The sequence below is a fragment of the Athene noctua genome, chromosome 4, assembly GCF_965140245.1.
Source record: "Athene noctua chromosome 4, bAthNoc1.hap1.1, whole genome shotgun sequence".
NCBI classification, from domain to species: Eukaryota; Metazoa; Chordata; class Aves; order Strigiformes; family Strigidae; genus Athene; species Athene noctua.
Window position 1 is genome coordinate 66749187 of NC_134040.1, and position 19345 is coordinate 66768531.

The window sequence follows — 19345 nt, forward strand, 5'->3', positions numbered from 1 at the left end:
AAACCAATATTAAAAAATCTGTTGTCTCCTCCTGGCTGAAAGACGCATTCTGGAAATCTTGCATGCTGTTAAAGCTGGCAGCTGAGCAAATGTCCTTGCATCTGTAAAAGAAAGTGACACTGAGGCGAAGGACGTGTGAAGGTTCTTGTTGCAAAAAAGCGTGTTTCTCTTCCCAGTGTGTGATTGCTACCACCAGCATCAACTACTTGCACTTAGAGAAAATTGTTTCCAGCGAGAGGTTGTTCCTTGCCATAAAGATTGTTTCTGTGTCTTTTCAAGCTGAAGTTGCAGGATATGCATGGCCTCAGCTAGCAACTTGCTCTGATAAAACAAAAAAGAAAAATCCTCATTAGCCTCCAGCTGCTGATGTCCTTCCTTCTAGCACAGAACCACACAGGGGAGCACGGAGGGGACACTGACTTTAGCAGTTGTGTTTAGGATGAGGTTTGCAGTGGCCGAGCAAATGCTCAGCAAGCGTGGCTTTGTCTGCATGCAGGGGAGAGAGTAACACAATTTCTGAGACCGTTCACCCCATCTGAAGCAGAGATTTTGGACAGACTCGCTTTGAACAGAGATGTGTCTCTTCTGCTTTTGATCAGGTCAGAACAATAGCTCCTTTTTTATCCTATTCCATCCTTATTGGGAAGAGGAGAAAAAAAAAAAAAGACAGAAAACTTTGATGCCCCCTCTTGGGTCAAGTGGAGGAAAGATATGAACTCAACTTACTTTTTTTTTTTTTTTAAACACTAGGACTTTGACTGATAAATAGAGCTGGTAGCTTCAAATAACTCTCTGCTGCACAGGGGCACCAGTTACTTTCTGTGCTGTGATCCAGCAGCAAAATAGGCATAAAAGCAAGAAGTCTGTTTAGCTCCAGAGCACATCCAAGTGACTGCTTCCTCTTTACTCTGAAATATAGCTCCTAGCAACTGAGCACAGATTATGTTCATTTGGGCACCCAAATGGAGCTGGCTAGAAAATATTTGATTCCACTTCTAAACAATGGTATACAATGAATTTTATTTCCTATTACTTTTCCATGTCCTCATCGTTAGAAGTGAAAAAGCTACCTTTGACAGAGAGCAGTAAAGCAGGGCTGATGGGTGCAAACCCACCACCCACAGCTGCATCGTTTCCCTGGTGCTTCCTCCTCACGGTCCTTTGCTGTAGGGTTAGGGAAACAAATTAATTGGCTGTCTATGTGCACTTTTGAAAGTTTCTTCAGAAGAGTAAGATTGTACATCTTTCCAGTGAGCTAGCACAAGTTCTGGGAAGGAGCTGAATGTATTTCTAAGATGGATACTTGTGCAATAGGTGTTACGAATTACTGAAGCCCAGTAACTGATGTGCTGCCTATGGAAATTTGGGAAATGTGCGTAAAGGAAAATGTGATGACGGCAAATGGATAGGCACAACTGGAGACAAGTTTTCAAAAACCATATGGGTCCTTTTCTCTCTGTCATTAGCATCCTCATGCTTCCCAGAGTGTCTGCTGTTTCTGGCAAGTCGAGGTCTGAACCAGTCTCCAGGAGAAATCAGGACTCCCCCGGGCCTGACTCCACTGAATCACTGCAGAAAGCATTTGACTGAGAAGTGCTGGAGTCACTTGAGTTCTGGGGCTGAAAATGTAACACGTTGCTGGCTTTGTGTTTTGGTCTCTGGTGTTTCTCACGCAGCATTTTAAAGTGATTCAGACATATTCCCTATGCAAATCTTTAATCTCCTTTTTTAGGATGAAAAATGGGTGTAAATGTGGTTTTGATTTTTCCCCACCCTTTTACAGCTGTATTTGCCCCTTTGCATCCCACAACTGCTTCCTCCCACTCCTATATCCTCTATTATAATTTTCCATCCTCCTCTGTTAAATTTTCCAACCTCCACTAATAATTCATCCCTCTTCTTTATCTTCTTTTCACATGGCAGGCTTTCTGTACTCTTCCGCTCGCTTCATCCTGCTTTCTCTCTTTCCCAACTCCCATGGCCGTTTTGCTCTGTCGCTTGCTTTCTTCTTTCTGCCAATGTGACTCTTTCCCCAAATGTCTGTCTGCAAAATCTGCAAACTGAGACTTTTTGCTGCCAGCTTCCAGTAAGATATGGGAATGTAGCAACAAAATGGACTCAATTTTTAAGCTTTACATGTCTGTATTTTGCAGCTTTGCCTTGTCACTACGTGTGAGTAGCTGGAGGAGGCTATTATCAAGCAACAGCGCATCTTTGCATCTTTTCTATATGAACGTTGCTCACCCCTTATGCTGAGCAGCCTACGGGGAGGGGGGGCAGGTGGAGGGCATGAGGAGCTGAGTGCATGGGGTGATTTGCAGAGGTGGGTGAGGAAACACTGTTCAAATAAAGGTGTGAGTAATTTGGAGTCTAAAAAGCCTTAATGAAAGACTGTCAACAACAGCTTAAAAAGCCGTTTGGTGAAGTGATTCCTCACCCCACCCATAATCTTGGTACCACAATCAAATAGATTTGTGGAGTCAGTTCAGTGCTGTTTTCTTGGGCATCAGAGCAAAATAATTGTATTGTTTCTTAAATTAGCACGTAGGTTTTCATGGTCTGGGTTAGCTCCAGTAGGTTTTCGTTTTCTCTCACAGGGTAAGGACCAAGACGTTTTTACAACAAGAGATAGGACACAGAAGCCCAAAGGTGGTTCTTGGAGAATATGTACTCAGTTTTCCTTCTGCTGGAAGGACCGATTACTGCATAAAATGGAGACCACTTGGAATGCATGGATAGTGTATTTATATAGAGCATGCACTGTTTATTGCTGCAAGTAATTGGTATTCACACGTGTTCTTTCTAAAAAGAACTGCATCCTGTTTAAGATGGTCTTCCCTTGCAGGAGATTATAGCCTAAGCCGTTGAATAGTTGAGCTGAGGAGGCACCTCTGGAGGTCACCCAGCCCAGCCTCCTGCTCCAAGAAAGACTAACTGCACGCGTAGGTCACTTTGCTGAGGGCCATAGAGGGGTGTTCTTAGCACAAAGTGATTATAAGAGGGAGGCATATGATTTTGCTACTGAAATAAGGGTGCTGAAGATGGGAAAACACAAAGGAAAATGCTGATCTTCTGTAGGCTATGGCTTGAAAACTGTTTGTCACCTAGTCCAAGGAATATATTGCAGTTTTTAATGCTAGTCTGCCTTAGGTGGCTGATGGTGATGTGAAGTCAGTAAAGCAAGTAAAGGCAGGAGTCGGAAAAGAAATCTGAGAGAAACCTCAAAACCAGGAGGGAACCTACTGGGTGCAAGAAAGAAAGAAGTTTGTGGCTTAAAAGAAACTAGAGGAAAAAAAGAACTGAAAGTTGCAGAGGCTTGTGAAAAAGGGTGGACATTTGCAGTTTGGATTAAGAGAAAGGAGGAGAGGGGAGAGGTGAGAGGTGTTCAGTAGCCAGGCTGTGAATCAGTCCAGGACTGTTAACCTGAGTATAGGTGAATGTGATCAATGGCTGGCAGTGCCATAATCCATCTGTGGGAAACTGAGAAATGACCCTCATGAGCTCAACCCTTCCTGACGGGTGTTTGCTTACCCTCTTAAAGGAATTAAGGGCCAAATAGAATAGTAAGTTACAGTAAGTATTCCTGATGACTAGCTTGTGTTCAGCAGGATGGGATGCCTGTTTGTGCATATACAGCTAAGTAGCAAGTCTCCGGATAAATGTGATACTTCCGATGCATGTCTTTTCTTGCAACATGGCTTTGCTAATGAAATCAGCACCCCCACACTTACAGTAGAGCCGCTGTGGTCATTCCAAGTAATACAAATCCGCATATTGAATGTGTAAAACAGCAGCTAACTGGTAAGCCTAGAAATCTAGTAAATATGTTTCCATTGCAGGAGAATACTGCCTGGGTTGCTCTGAAGGATTTGATGCAGTCCATTGCCAGAGACTTGTAACTTGACAGGATGGAGCGTGGGCTGGATCATGTGGCAGCTCCTGCTGGTGCTTTTAGTGGCGTCTGCAATACCTGAGGCTGGTTCATACCCCAGCAGAGATGGTCCCAGATCAGAGCTCATGCTCTGAAGGACCTCATATTGAGTAAGGCCTCAAGGAGATGGCTAGAGGGTGAACACGAATGCTCAAGCCAAATCTTAACCCCTGCTTTCCCTGTGCGTACCTTGCAGCAGGAGTGTAACTGATTCTTACTGACCACTTGGACCCACTAAACAAAATAACCAGCGAAAACCAGACCCTTGCCAGACAATTTACAGACGAGCTTCCAGCTGAAGATAGAGCATAGAGTCAGGGATGAGTGGCTGGCAGTGGGGTGTTAGCAGGGGGAGCTCTCTAAGCTATTGTGAGAAATATCCTTGAAATCATGGGCTGCTCTTTAAGCAGGGGAGCGATGCCACAGGGCACAGCCCTACTGCACCCCCGAGGTCCCAGTGGCCGTGGTGTCCCCAGCCCACACAAAGATGGTATCTGAAATAATGTGAAATGTGGCATAAGCGACCCTTAGGAGAAGGGCATGTGGAAATACAGCAGGAGACATTTTGTAATTGTGGAAGCAACTGACAGTATTATAAAAGACTATAAAGCAGAGATTTGTGTGAATGTGTAGCTTGAAAATTCAGCATGAATGGGCAAAGTGGGTCCATGACTAATCACTGAGGTCCATTGTATGATTGAGTCTAACCTCTTGTCTAATGAAAATACTTCTCTGAATAAGTCTCGTTTAAACTGCAGTAAATATCTCTGAATAAAATGTCCAGCCTTAATGTACAACATTTTATATGACAGAGAAATCACCCTAACCTTTGGTAAACAGTTTGAACAGATAATCAAGATCTCTGTTTAAAACTGTCATAAGATTTCTAGCACAAATTAATCAGGGTGGAGTGTCTAATTGCTGGTAACTGGATCTGTTACAATGCTGTGTGCCAAACTGGCAAGCTCTTATTATCGGATTTCTGCTTCTCAGATTAAGCCTTTGCAGGAAAGGAGCTGTGATTTCCCCTAGTGAAGACCCACAGTGGCTCTGGGGCCAGCCCGTGCTCCAGGGGCAGTGCAGGGTATGGAAGTATGTGGGAGAGGGTGGCCCAGTGTGCTCCCACTGCCAGGCTGAGTTGGGGCTACCTTGTTCTCAGCAGGGCATGGTGGCTTTTGGCATCGGGGGTAGGTTTTCCTGCTCACAGGCACTGGCTCTCAGCCTCTGGCCGCTCACCCTGTGGCTGCGTGTGGCCAGAGGGTGCCTTGGGAGAGCGGCACTGGCTGGCGGGCTGCCGCCTGCCTGCTGGCCTCAGGAGAGACCCACAGAAACCATTTAGAAACCTGTTCAGCAGAGTTTATTTTGACACAGGGTGGAAGCTCTGGAAGGTCAGACCTATGTTTGCTGCAGTGGTTTCTCAAAACCACTCTTGGTAACCCAAGTTTAGTCTCTGTCATATTAAAAACGTGACTAACAAAAGGGACTTGTTTCAGACCTGCATGATGGTTGTGTTTAAACATTTATTTTTAACTAGGCATCCACTATCTGACCAATTAAAGAGCCCAAATGCTACTGGAAATCTTTTGGTTGGACCTGTTGTACTCCCTGTTCCTTTATCCCTGATGGGGACAATGTGGATGCTGATAAACCCTATCAGCTCACCCCTTTGTTGTCTTCTGCAGCTGGCCTGCAGCTCTTTGGCCTTGTCCTGCTGTCCCTTAAGCTAGCAATATGCATTTTTTAGTAAACCTCTCTCCCTCCCCCCTTGAGATTGTGTTGAGCAAGGAGACAGTGATAACATCTGATGATTAATTTACTGACATCCTTTAAAAAGGGAGCTTTGACTCTGTCCCCTCTTCTTACGGGTTTCCTTCCCTCCTTCCCTTATGCTAAAGCTAATGAGGAGCCTGGAGCTGTTCTGTGGATTACATGATGGCTATGCCACCTGCTTCTCAACTGATCATTTTCTGACTGTGTTGACCATTTTCTCTATTTTAAGGCTGCCCTTTAGAAAGAGGGGACTCTTTTTTTTAAATTTCTTTTCCTTTTTTCCCCCAACCTTTTTCCTTTTTTGAGCCTACATGAGCTGTGCTGCACCCTGATCACTCCTGTTCGCTGTGCCACAGAAGAGGAATGTCTCTCAGTTGAGCACAACACCTTTGCTGCAGCGCCTCGAGGGGACTGTAAAACAGATGGCCTCATACTGGGTCATTCTTCTTTATTGATGTTATTGTGGAGCCCTGTGCTATGGCAACCGAAGGAGTTGTCCTCTTTGGAGCTGGAGTAGGGCGGAGGGAGGAAGGACTCTGAAGTTGCTGTTTGGGACCAGCCCTGCTCCAGCAGCCGCGGCTCGGCTGGTGCCAGCGCCCCACCAGCTCGCTGCGGCGCGGGTGTTTATCCAGCGCGGCGGTGAGTCATGGGTGCCACGCTCCACCAAAGCCACCTCCGGCATCTTCCCTCTGAATCACTGCAGCCTGAGAAGACTTGCAGCAATTTCTGGGCCACCAGATGGATGATCTCATTGCCTGCTGAGGGGAATAAGGATCAAGTCACGTGGAGCTCTGCTCTCGGAGCCGGGGAAAATGGCATCCCAGCAGAGACCTTGCGGGTGACCTAACCGGGCAGGTGATTCAGTGTTACAGGACCAAACAGGGCAAAGATTCTTCTTGCAGAGAAGGAAGGGAGAGGGCAAGACACATCAAATAATTTGAGGTGGCTTTCATAACAAAACCTGTAGGGCAAGGAGGAATGATATGGCACAGGGTCCACAAAGGACTTAGTTTTAAGTATTTATCTTTTCAACACCTGTTTTCATTTACTTTTATGATCCTCCAAGCAGTATTGCCTATCCTGGGTGATCACAATGTGAAGTCTGATGGAGCTGAGTTACCGCGATACTGTTTCAAACTCACTCGCCAAACCCAACTGAAGGATTTACTCAAGTTCAACTGCAGCTGAAATCCAGTGCTTTTGCCTCTTCTAAAAAAATTAATGCATGGCAGTTTTCTGTTTCCATTGGATTTGTCATTATTTCAAAGAGGTTGCACATTTCTGAGTTGTCATCAAATGGTCTTTTTTGATTTCAAATATAAAAAATAATAACCCTGTGCTCCTTCTCCTAAGACAGCTCTTGAAATGCTATGAAAAGTGCTATTTAGTTATTTAAAATGTGTGGTCTTGTAAAATCAAGACCAGGGCAGAAAATTGGTAGATTTTTTTGTAATTGTCTTGAAATTGTACAAGGCTGAAAATTTTACAAAAATTCAAAATCAACTCATGTTTTATCAAGAAAGGCTGGTGGAGTGGACTTGATGAAGCTGGAATTTGCGTCTGTGACAGAGAAGCAGCTCAGAGCTGCTCCTTGCCTCTGTTGCTGGCAGACAGAGTTCAGACCTCAGGAGAAAGAGGAGCTTCATCCAGAGATGGAAGCTCTCCGGAAGCTTCATCCCAGAGATCCCTGGGGTTTCAAAGTGCCACATCTGCTGACTCTGAAGCATGTACCCAGGCTGCAAGAAGCCAGGGGGCTGCAGTGAGGAGCAGTCAGTGGGGACCAACTCCTGCACACACTCACGTCTTGAGCTGTGAGCATGATGGCTGTCATCCCTCTTACCAGGCAAGGTATCCCTGCGCATTGATGCTCGCTGGATAGTGCTGACAATCCCAAAGTAATGTTTTGTCAGCTGCTTTCCATTCCTTGAGTCTGTTAGGTGTATGTTGGTGACTAACGACATTTAACAGCATGGGTTAGATAATGACATTTTTGGACTAAGCACTGATAGGACTGAAGAAACCGATTCCAGATAGGATTTCACCATAGACCATCAAACCATACCACCAAGCCCACCCCTGCTCACATCTGTTAATTTTCCCTTCCCCAGGGCCAATGCTGGCATGCATCACAGAAAAGACTTGGGAAAATCTCAACTGAGGATGAACGTGGTGATACTCAGTGGCATGTTGATCCAAAGGTATCTGGCCCCACGTTTGAAGTACTTGTGAAAATTGGCCCGATATGTTTTCCTCTTCCCATTCAGCTTCCCAGTCCGGTTTTAACATTTGTCCATCTCGGGGCAGCCTAAGTGCTTCCCTGGTAAAAGGGACAGGTTGTTAAACTGGGGCAAAGGATCCCTCTGCACGTGCAGGATGTACTGCGTGACCTGGGAAGCTCTCTGATGATTTTGCAGGTAAGATGGAAACTATCAGATAAAAGGCTCTTTGCCTTTTCCAGAGCACCTACTTTGCTAGTGCAAGCGTGCATCTGAGCACGGCCCCAGTCAGAGCTGGAGCACCAACGGCACTATTTTCACGGCCTCCATGAATACCAGCTCTGTTCTGGCTTGCAGGGTTTTAAGGAAGTGAGCTGCAATCGTGATGACATCAGGCAGCTAACACCAAATTTGGGCTCAGTGAACTCTGAACGTGCCTGCTCCTTGGAGGTGAATCTGGAGCCTTTTGAAAGGACTTTCCTTAGCCGCTTGCACTAACTCTTTTGAGTCATAACCGCAGCGTGCGTGGTGCTGCCCAAATGCAGCAAATGACACAAGGCTTGCTCTTTGAGAGCGGTGTCTCAACAGCTTTCAGTTTGGTGTGTTGGGTAATCCTGGAAATGCTGATATTTTCCTATTGAGCAGGTTTTTAAAAAGTCAGAGCGTGTGTGCATGGGAAGGGGTGCAGGACGGTCACTGTTCTCCACATCTCACTCCTATGGGAGCTGGAAGTGCGGCACCTGCAGCTGGTTCCCCGAGGTGCTCTCTGACAGCTTTAGAGATGAGGAGGTGGTCAAAGGAGCTAAAATCTTTGAATCATGGCTATAAATGGAAGAGGGTTTTTGAAATGTTCTCCAGTGAAGTTGCTGAAAAGCAAAAGCATTTGGAAATGTTCTGAGTGCAGAGAAAAGACATTGTTTATTATCCCGCAGCTCTCTTGGGCCTGCTTTATGCACAAATATGGCCAAAAATTATTTTTGAAGAGCTGCATAGTGATGGGGAAGGACAAAGAAGCAAGGAGATCTGTTGTTCTCTTGCCCCGCTTGCTGGAGGAAAAGGAACCCTGGGGGCCTTGTGCCGGGGAGGGGATGCTCTAAGGGGGACCATAGGCAGCCAGAGGTGAAACACAGCTCATGTACCCCGATTTTCACTGTAATACAGCCAAAGGAACCCTGCTCTTAGTCCTTTACCAACACCTGAATTTCATCCGTAGCCTCTGTGCCACCTGTTGTGCCACTGGCTGTTGGTGTGTTGGCAGTGGCCAAGTTGAGGCTGTGGTCCCACCGGGTGTAGCTCCTGCCTCCCCTGTCCTCAGAGGGGAGTGCTGAGGTGAGTGTTTCAGGGGCCTTGGCTACCCAAGGAAACTTGGCCCCTGTGCCCCCAAATCAGTCCTCTGCCCTCAGAGCTGGGCGCAGGCACCTTCTTTTCATGAATGGGAAAGCTCAGCATGCCCCGATATTTTTTTTTCTCCCCCGTCTTTTATCAGTTTATTCGTCATAATAGGATTATGTTAATGTTCATCTTGGCCGGATCCCAGGGGTGCCTTGTATCCGCTAGGAACAACCAACAGCCACAGCTAAGCCTTCACGTCTCAGGACAGATATCCGGGGCTGTGCGAATTGCACACCCTACAATTAACTGTGTGACTACAGGACTCCTCACTGTTGGCATGACATCTTAATCACTGCGACTTCAGTGTAGCCCAGCATCTGAACCGAGGGCTTCCTTTTGGTGTATGCCTGAGTTTAACTAGTGATGTGTACCATGAGGCATCCAAAATATGAATTAGAGGTCTACACAAACCGCTTTAGAAGGCACTTTGGATGAAGGAAGTATGTACTGTATGGATCTGTAATATCTAACAGAAAATATTCTAAAGACTCCCTCCTTTCTTTAGAGTGTTTTACATCATCTGCTTTACACAGAGCTGTGCTGCTTCTCTGGCAATTTTTGATATTCTGTGCTTTTGAGAGGTAGGATGCTGATGCTTTCTAGCGAGGAATCTGGCTCTACTGCCATGCATTAAAACCAAAGCTTTGTTATTCTATATTTTCTTTAAAGAAAGAAAGGAGGAACCTGGGGGAAAGAGCATGGGGTGGGAGATGAGTGAGCCAAAGGCATCGGTGGGTAGTGACCAAGAGGTGTGAAATGTCAGCAGGCAGGAGCAGGTGCCCGTCGTGCTTCCTTGCAGAAGACGCTGCTCCAGGAGCAGTCGGATTGAGGCATGTACCACGTAAGCGGTGAGCTGTTCCTCATTACTCAGGGGAGCAAGACAAATGAGAAATCAATTGAACATCAAACCATCATTGCTGATTGCTTATGTTGAAAATAAATGATTCATAGAGTGCTTTAATTGATACATATACATGGCAAGGAGTTCCAGTCTTGATTTATAGACCTCTCCACCAGTCAGGCAGGAAAGTCTTGCTCCCACTCACTTTATTTGTGCAACAAACATCCTTTTCTTTTGGCATGGATTAAACCAACCCACTTACAAACTTTTTTTTTTTTCCTCTTTGATTGTTTACTTTGCCTTTAAGTGATTGGTAATTCTACTCACTTACATGGTGCTTTTTTATTTGATTTTTATTTTGTAGCAGAGGAGCCTGAAAGGGATTGGGGATGTCTGTATGCACAGTGGTGGGCTCCATGCCCAGCAGGGCGAGCAGATGACCCCATACTCAGAGAGCTGCAGCCTTCAGCATACCATAGATTTACAGTGTCCACCACCAAATGAGCGGGAAAGGGGACATTCAGTGACTTAAAAGCCTTTTGTAACTCCTTGCGTGATATACTGTGGAGCAGTTTGTGTCTTGACATCTGTATGTCCTCCGTAGATACAAGCGGTTGCTCACAGATGTTGAAGGAGACTGTGCCTCCTCCCTGACACTGTGTCTCTGTTTACCCACCAGCCCCAGGAGGCAGTGTTGGAGATCTGCCTCTGCTTTTCCACAGCAGTTCGATAGGGTCGTCAAAACAGAAGGGAAACAAGGGGGTGTTTGCCGTAGGTGAGGGGAGGGGATGGGGAGGGAGGTGTATCCTGGCTTGCATAACTAGTGGGTGGTACTGCGGTGGGGAAAGGGTGAGGAGAGCTGCAAGAACAGGGAGGTCCCCCCGGCTGATTTGGGAGGGCATGTCTCTGGTGGTGCTGGCCAGGGGGAAGACAGTGGAAAAAAGGAAGGAAAAAGAAATCTGTAAGTTTTCTCAGAGTTTATCAGGTGGCTAAGGCAGAGGCAGCCTCTCACTAGCCCTGTGTGCCCCCAGACCTGTGAGGGGGAAATCACCTGCCAGCCCCTTTACCACCCAAGCTGTATTGTGGCTGCCAGTGCTGCTGGGTTGTGGGGTTTCGCCTAGGTTTTGTCCTGGGGCCAGGCTGCAGGGAAGCAAGCAGTGTGACTTATCTGGGGAGAGCCTTCTCCAGTCAAAAATACCATAATGCCACCAAACTCCTTGATCTGCCAGCAACCACAAGAGAGATGGTGACCAGCAACCTGGGGCTGAAACAGCAAGAGAAAAAAACAGCAACAACAAAACAACGGCAGTCTCCTGCAGTTACTTGCCACCAAGTAGAAGAGTCATAACTCAGTCACCCAGGGTTTGATTAAGGATGGAGCCTGACGGGCTTTTAACTTGATGCAGCCCACAGGTGCTGCTATAGGATGAACTGGATTGCAGAATTATCTGGCTAAGAAATAGTGCTTTCTGCCAGGTTGTTTTTCAGCTGGATTTTTTTTTCACCCAGCTCTTTGCACCAGTGCTGGGACTGGCGGGGCAGGAGAGGCAGCGCAGGAGATGGGAGCAGCAGGGGTGGTCAGGAGCTGCCTTTTTTCCTGTAGCAGTTCCGCTTCACTCCACACCACCACTGGCTGGGGCTTAGGCTGGCAGTAACTACACCAACCTGGCATAAAGGGTCACCAGCCTCTCTGCACAGGATTCCTTTGTGATTTGATTGACTGACATTTTTGGCTTGGTCTGTTTGGCAATGAAATGGCTAACACTGCCACCACATATATTTGTCTTTTTTGGGATGAGTTATTTTGTGTTGTACTGGAAAGAGTTCATGTCTTATGTCAGTCTGCTCAAGGAAGCCCTCACAAATGAGAAGAATAAACCCAGAAACACCTCCTGCTCTGCATCTGAGCTGTCTCCAGTGCTTGTGAGCCTGAGCCTCCTACCACCTGACAGCATAGCACGAGTGGGTTCCTGCCTGTTTCCCTAGTCAAATCCTGGATTTTGCACCAAAATGGTTTGAAAGCCTGTAAAGGACTTTGCCCCCTGTCCAGGGAAGCACTGGTGGGAGACCCCTGTGCTGCACCTCAGTGCATGCTGGCTCTCCAGCTGCAGGAGCCAAAGTGATAGCGAGCTCTGTTGGAGCTGGGTCTAGTTATTCCTCTCTTTCGTATGCCAGCGTCCCTCGCCCAGCAACGTTTCACTGAGGACAGCATGGACTAGGTATGGCAAGGCAGAGCAGGACTAAGGATTGGGAACTTTGACTTCAAAAGAGGGTTGGTGTTTTTTTGAGTGGGAGAGGTAGCTTGGGAGTTCAGAAGAAGCAGTCTGTGGTGAAAAGAAAGAAGAAGAAAAGAGATGCTGAAGATGGTGCTGGGCAGATAAACCTTGTGATCAGGTAGCCATGGACAGGGACCAAAACCTGGAAGGATGCTGGCTGTGTCTGTGCTGCTTGTAATTTCTTTTTTCATTACTGGTTAAAAGTCAGCGATGTAAATCTGGGGAGGATTCGGCATTCCTCATCCGAAGGACTTACATTAACAGAGAAGCACCTCTGTAAGCATTGCTCCAGCACTGGTTCTGCAAAGAGGTTGCAGGAACTCATTATTCATGATTTTATCTTGCTACCTGAAATACATAAATAGCCTAAAGGTTCTTATGATGGACTTCTTCCAGCTCTTTGATGTGCCAAAGATAATTTCTGTACATACTCCCTCAACCTGTCCCCACTCCCTACCTAAGGTTTAATGTTTCTACTTGTTATGTTTACCTGTCTGTACTAGACTGTAAGCTCTCCAAGGCAGGGACCTTGCCATCTTTCATGTTGAAGTACCTTGGAGGAGTTGTAACATCAACAGCTATAAAATGTGATAGAAATTATCAAAGCAACGTTAGCTAACACAGCTTACCTCCTTGGCCTCTTCTGTGCCAGACAAGCTTTTTGCAGGGCTGCCAGCTGCTCCTGACACCAGCTTGGCATGATCTGTGCCAGCAGCCCCAACAGTCTGGCCCCAACGGGCAGCCGCTGCCATGAGAGCATGCGGTGCCCTGCAAGCGAGTCCCATGGCTGTTAGGATGAGAGGGGTGATCTAGTTTCTGCCCGCCTGTAGTAGGGCTCCTTATGAGGTGCCTGTGACAATGAGGCTTTCTGGAAAGCCTCTACCCAAGAGAAATCACATTGCCAGCAGTAGGACCCCATGCCCCCATTGGTTTAAAAACTCAGTACTATAGCCCAGAGCCTCACCCTGTTCTGGATGAAAGTTCCCTTGTGTGACACTGTAACAGTGGAAGCAAACAGATGCACCCTTGCCTACAGGAGCTAATGCAAGGAATAGGCAGAGCCAAGTAACAAACACTCCCCTGCCCCAGCCTCCACAGGGCTCTGGGGCATCCCTGAGGCTGGAGCCACCAGCCCAGCAGCGTTTCTGGGAGCCGGCCACTCAGACCCACAGTTCACAGTGTGCTTGCAGCCAGGTCTCTCTCACCTTCCTTTCTTCAGAGCCAGTTTCTTTGTGCAGCCTGGGATGTGTCAGGGAGAGGCGTTGTTTTCATAACCTCCTGTTATGGCTGGAGGTGATGCCTCTGCGGTGATGGCTGGGGAGCACACTTTGATCTGGTCCATCAATGCCTCCTCTGGGAATTCAGGCCTCAGAGTCTTATTTGCCCTGGGCAATAGTGAAGAGGATTTCCCCTAAGTAAAGAGCCATCAAACCTTATCAGCTGTCTTGCTGTTCCTGTGTCACCGCCCCTTGAAGCATCTGTCACGGAGAGGTCAGGCAGAGAAATCTCTGGGTAAAAGCCCAGTGTACAGCCCAAAGCAGCGCAGAAGTGGGGGACACGTCCCAGGATTGGCCCAGCCCCATGGCACCCCCAGCAGCTCGGGGACTAGCAGCCATTGGGCCAAGAACCCACATCCCAGCTAACTCCCTGCCTAGCACGTGCTTCTCCGTCCTCCCTTTACTTTGCAGTGCATGTGGGCAGGGTGCCATCAGCAGGGTCTCACCAGCATCGGGCGGATCCTACGCACCCAGGAAAAACCCGACCAGAGCTCTGCTGAGCCCTGGCCAGCAGGCAAGGGGGCAAGCTAGGCTGAGGCCACGGGCACGGAGTTATTTGATCCTGCACATTGTCCTCAGCACCCACCAGTAACAACCCGGGGCTGGGCTGTGCTGCTGCAGCGTGAACAGGGCTTGCTTTTCGGTTTTGCAACTCTCATCACTGCAGTGTCACAGAACTCAGAGGAATGGGGGCTGGTGGAGGTGTGGGGTCAGGATTAGGGAAGGGACATCAAAGTTCTGTTTCTGGCTTTACTACACACCCTATCTTTTCCTACCTGTAAAAATGCTGTTAATGACTTCATGTTTTTCATGTCAGTTTGGTTTCTGAAGAGCTGACCATGACATCTGGAGGTAAACTAAGCTGAGCTGTAGTGCTATTGCACAAACAAGTTGCTTTTCTTCTTCACTCCCCAAAGACAGGGGAGTGGCGTGCTGTTAAAGGCCCCGTAAACTGGTTCATGCAGGGAGCTGCAGACCCTATGCCCAGCCAGACTGCCCAGCTCAATGCCAGTTCCACATTAGACCTCAGAAGCACCTGCAGTTTTGGTTACTTCTTTTGCACATCTGCTCCTGCAGACCACTCAAGGCTCTTCCATATTTCTTTCAAACAGAGCTATTATTTTACTGACCCAGGCCTGCTGTTCACTGATGAATTGGATGCTGTTCACTGCAGCTTGAAATAGTATTTCGCTACTCTTAATGCTTCCCATTCATTTTCTGCAGCGATCGGATTCATAACAGCAGATATGCAGCTTTCATTGATACTTGATGCAGCAGCAATACCCTCAGCAAAGGCTTTTTTGTACGTAGGGCTCCAAACCTTTCAACCATGCTATCATGGAAAGCCATAATGCCCTTTTTCTGCAATGCCCCAAGCCACCTGCAGGCCCTGAAAGAGCACATTGTTTCCCCAGTTAAAGAAACAACACGGGCAGTGTCTGTGCCGGTTGCAAGGGAGGGCTCTGGGTAATCTCTCTCCTGCCCCCATCTTTCTCCCCCCACCTCCCATCCTGTTTGAGGCTGAATTTCAGCCCCACTGCTGTTTAAAACTAAATGGAAGGGTATTTGCAGGGTGGGTTATTTTAGCCACTAAATGAGCCTCCTGATGTTACATTACCAACTCTCTTGGGGTGGCAATCCAGCTAGGAGCAATTCCTGGGTGCTGGGGTTTTACATGAACAGCCAGTTTTCTTCTTCCTTCTATGTCTGGAAAACCGTATGCCTCTAAGTGACCAGTGGAGGGTGGGACTGTATCCTTTTCTTTTTTATTTTCCAAAAAAAGCACTTGTGTGGGGAGAAGATGCTGCACTACCTTTTGCTCAGAGAAAAGGAGTCTGACAGCTTTGCACTGCTCAGAGACAGGAAAATTACTTTGTCTAGTGAATATTCTAAAGAGATGAAATAACAGGCCATGATCAAAATCCTCTGTTTAAAAGAAGAGCTGTCTCACTCCTGCTAAGCAAACAATTTCATTGTTTTGTTCATCTTTTGCAGAATAATCTTAGAGAAGGAATGGTGGAAACATCTGTAAATGCTTTCTGCTAAAGAAAAGGAAGATTCAAGCTCTAATCCATGTTGGCAGCCAGAAGAAAAATCTCTGGCCCAACAGATAAATTGTGGTTTATTATGGGCATATCCTTGCTGGCACTTGCCTGTTTCACCCACTGGAAAAAGGAGTTGTCACCTGCAACTCAGTGCTGTCAAGCACCACCTAGCAGCAACACGGCTGCCATTTGGCATGGTGTGATACCAACCCTTGCTTGTTTTCAATAAACAGAGCTATGTTTTGAAGGGAATGGCAATGCTGTTCAAGAAGAATAGAGTACTTAAAGAAAGATGGATTATACACTGAGCTAGAAAAGCGCCAGAGATGAAAAGATAATCTCTGAGCTGGCACGCTGCAGCCCCCCGGGTTTCACGGTGCTGGGAGAAGTGGCTGGCGGGTTGTTAGCCCACAGCCAAGGATACAGGGAGGTGGACATACGGCTTTGAATCACGACTTTTTCTATGCCCCACATTTTATCTTTCCTTCTTGTGGCTGTCTCAGAGCGGGTGGAAAGCTGGAATCACCTCTGCACCTCAGGAGCAATAAGAAGTCACCTTCCATGCCTTGCAAAAATTCCTCTCCTCCTTTCAAAACCTGTGCCTACGTTTTTGTCTTGCTCTGTGTCAAAGCATCTGCTGACACAGAGCAGGCACAAGCCTGCTTCCCTCTGTGGGGTGCACAGTTTGGGGTGAGGGGCTCTGGGGAAGCACTGGGGAAGCAGGGGTCTGGGAGCACCAGGCAGGCAGGGAGGAGGCCATCCCCTGGGCTCCCAGATACGGTTCTTGCTAAAGCCCTGCAAAAAAAAACCTGGCACGGGAATAGCTCTCCGGGATTCCCCTTTCCTGCTCTTCCCCTCGAGGGCTGAGCCACTTGTTTATCTTGTGGGAGAAGTCCGAAGCCACAGTTAGCTTTGCATATTTGATCCTGTCTGAGGTCATTTCTTTTCCTATCTGCAATAGTTCTATTGCAAGCGCCTAGAATTGTTTCACTGAGGTAACGCTTACAATTACTCAATGAACACATTACCTCTATTGTCCCCGTGATCTCAAATACAAATGTTGTGGCAGTCACCTATTGTTTGTGAGCTTAGTGACAGAGGCGCCAATAAGCAAGTACCCAAGGTGGCAAGTATGGGTGGCACATCAGAGCCAATGCCTGCAGAAGCCCTGGAAGCCAGGCATGGTGCTACCACCCCTCCACCAAAGGCAGGGTTAGCACCAAACACCTCCAGGACACATCTGCTGAGATGGCTGCAGTCAGTTTTAGTGCACAGCCCACAGCAGCAAATTTGAATTTTTAAAGGACGCGGTACCCAATGACTTCGGTTCCTACTGAACAACCTCGGGGTTGTGGGTGTGTGGCACTCCTGAAATTCAGGCTGGACTTGAATGGGACAAGGCAGAGACGCATGGCGGGAATGATCAGAGATGCGCAATGCTATCTGTATGCGATGAGACTGAAACAGTCAACTTCTGGGCAATGGCAGAGGTCTATAATGTGACAAGTAGCAGGAGGAATGGCAGCAGTTGCTCGTAAGAGAAGAGCTGAGGGATGTTAAATGAAATAATCAGGCAGATATTTTTTACAGCATAGAGGAGGAAGTCTTTTTCTCTTCACACAACCATAATTAATTGGTGGAACTCATCACCATGGGATGCTTCAGGTGCCGAAACAATACATCTGTTCAAAAGCAATTAGGCAAATTAATGGGACAGCAGTCTATGGAGGCCTGTTAGAGCTGCTGCTGCAGATGCAGCCTGTGGATTGGGAAGTCCCTGGGCTGCCAGGCACTGGGGTTTGCAGGGTTGTGGCAGGCTTGCCCTGCTCTTCCCCCCATAACCCCTATGGGCCAGAGCCACAGAACGGCTGTAGTGTGTCTTCTCTTCCCAGACCTCCCCATGCCAGACTGGAAATATTCCCTCTGTATGGATTTTTCTCAAATGTGAAAAATCAAAGGACTTCTGAACATCATAATGAGATACTGGGAGGGAGGAGACCTTGGCAGCCCTCACTTCTCTGAGGTGCATTATTGTGGGAGCATAAATTGGTCCTGTCTGAAGAGCTGTGGTTTTGCCTTCCTCCCCTTCTCTGAATTCATGCTGGCAGTGGTTCTGCCTGACCAAGGGCAGGCTGAGCCGCCAGGAAGGCCAATGGTGCATGCGAGGCTGTGGGGGCAGCAGGACAGAGTGGGGAGACAGGATCATGTTAGCTGCCCTGGCTGCACCCTCAGCCTCACATCCATACACCTGCACACCTTGTCCTTCACCCCGCCATGCCAACATGCTCTGTTTAACTGTGGGATGTGAAAGTGCCACTAGATGCAGGTGTAACATCAAGAAATTGTGAGGAAACAGCCCCCATGTATATACAGATGAAGAGAGAGAGAGGGGTAGTCTGCAGGCTGTGATTAAAACTCAGTGCACTTACATTTTAAATGCTTCAGTACTCAGTCAGTTTAGATAGCTTAATCTCTGAGAATTAGATAGCTTAATCAGACAGAAATAGAAGCTGCACAAAGAAGTCTCTGTAAAACCTCAGGACTCAGGGTACGGGAGCCCCAAGCTCGACTTAATTTTTGTTTAATGCAGTAGTTTGCTAGGCACTTTTTAGACAAGCATAAAGACAAAGTGCTGGAAAGAGATTTCATGTGCAGAGGTATGTAAAACAAGACCTGTGATTTGTTTATTATATTAAAGAACACAGCCAGAGCTTTAGGATAAAAGGATATAAAATAAATGGCATGGGAACCCAAACGGCAGCGGTTTTTGCCTGGCAAAGAGAGAGGTAAGACGTGGATTGTGTCAGGTCGCCTCTTGTGCACCTGCCTGCAGTTAAAGCAATGCTAACATTGGCCCTAGGTCTGCCCGACCCAAAGGTCTCCTGGTGCTTTCCAAGGAGTCGCAGTTTTGGGGTGGGCTTTTGTACATGGCCATCCAGATCCACTGTGGTGCATGTAGGACACAGGAAACCTGATGGGGTGTTTGCTGTGGCTGCAGCAGGCATCCCTCAGGGTTGTAGGCTTGGGGTCATAAGGACAACGACTGTTCTGATAAGGGGACAGTCAATGGATGTGATCTACAGAGAATAAAGCCAGAGGGACTCCAAGGCTCTTTACTGCAAACCAAAAATTACCTTTGAAAATTGGTCTTGGAAAATAACAGAAGTGACAGCAGTGCTTACCTGTGACACAGCATTCCTGGGCTTCCATGGAAACTCATGAGCCCTGCTGTATAATCAGGTCTCTTACTCCTGGTTATCCTATCTCGATCACCTGGAAAAACTGTATTCACCCAGGAGAAACATGCTCACCCCAAGGTGTGCAAGCGTGGGATTATTTACCAGTGCTCTCCACAGGGGTGGGTAGTGCACACCCTGCACAGAAACCCTGTGCAGGCTGTGGGGAGGCCAGGCTCAGCCTTTCCAACACCAGACAACAGACATTTATTTCACAGGACTGGAACATGTTATTGTAAGGAAATTCTGAAAGGATCTGCAAGGTGTAGGGTCATCTCCTATGCCCTTCATTCATCTGGGGTTTTTTGGTTTAAACTCTCCATTCAGTTAATATCATATTTCTTCTTTCATTGTTTATTTC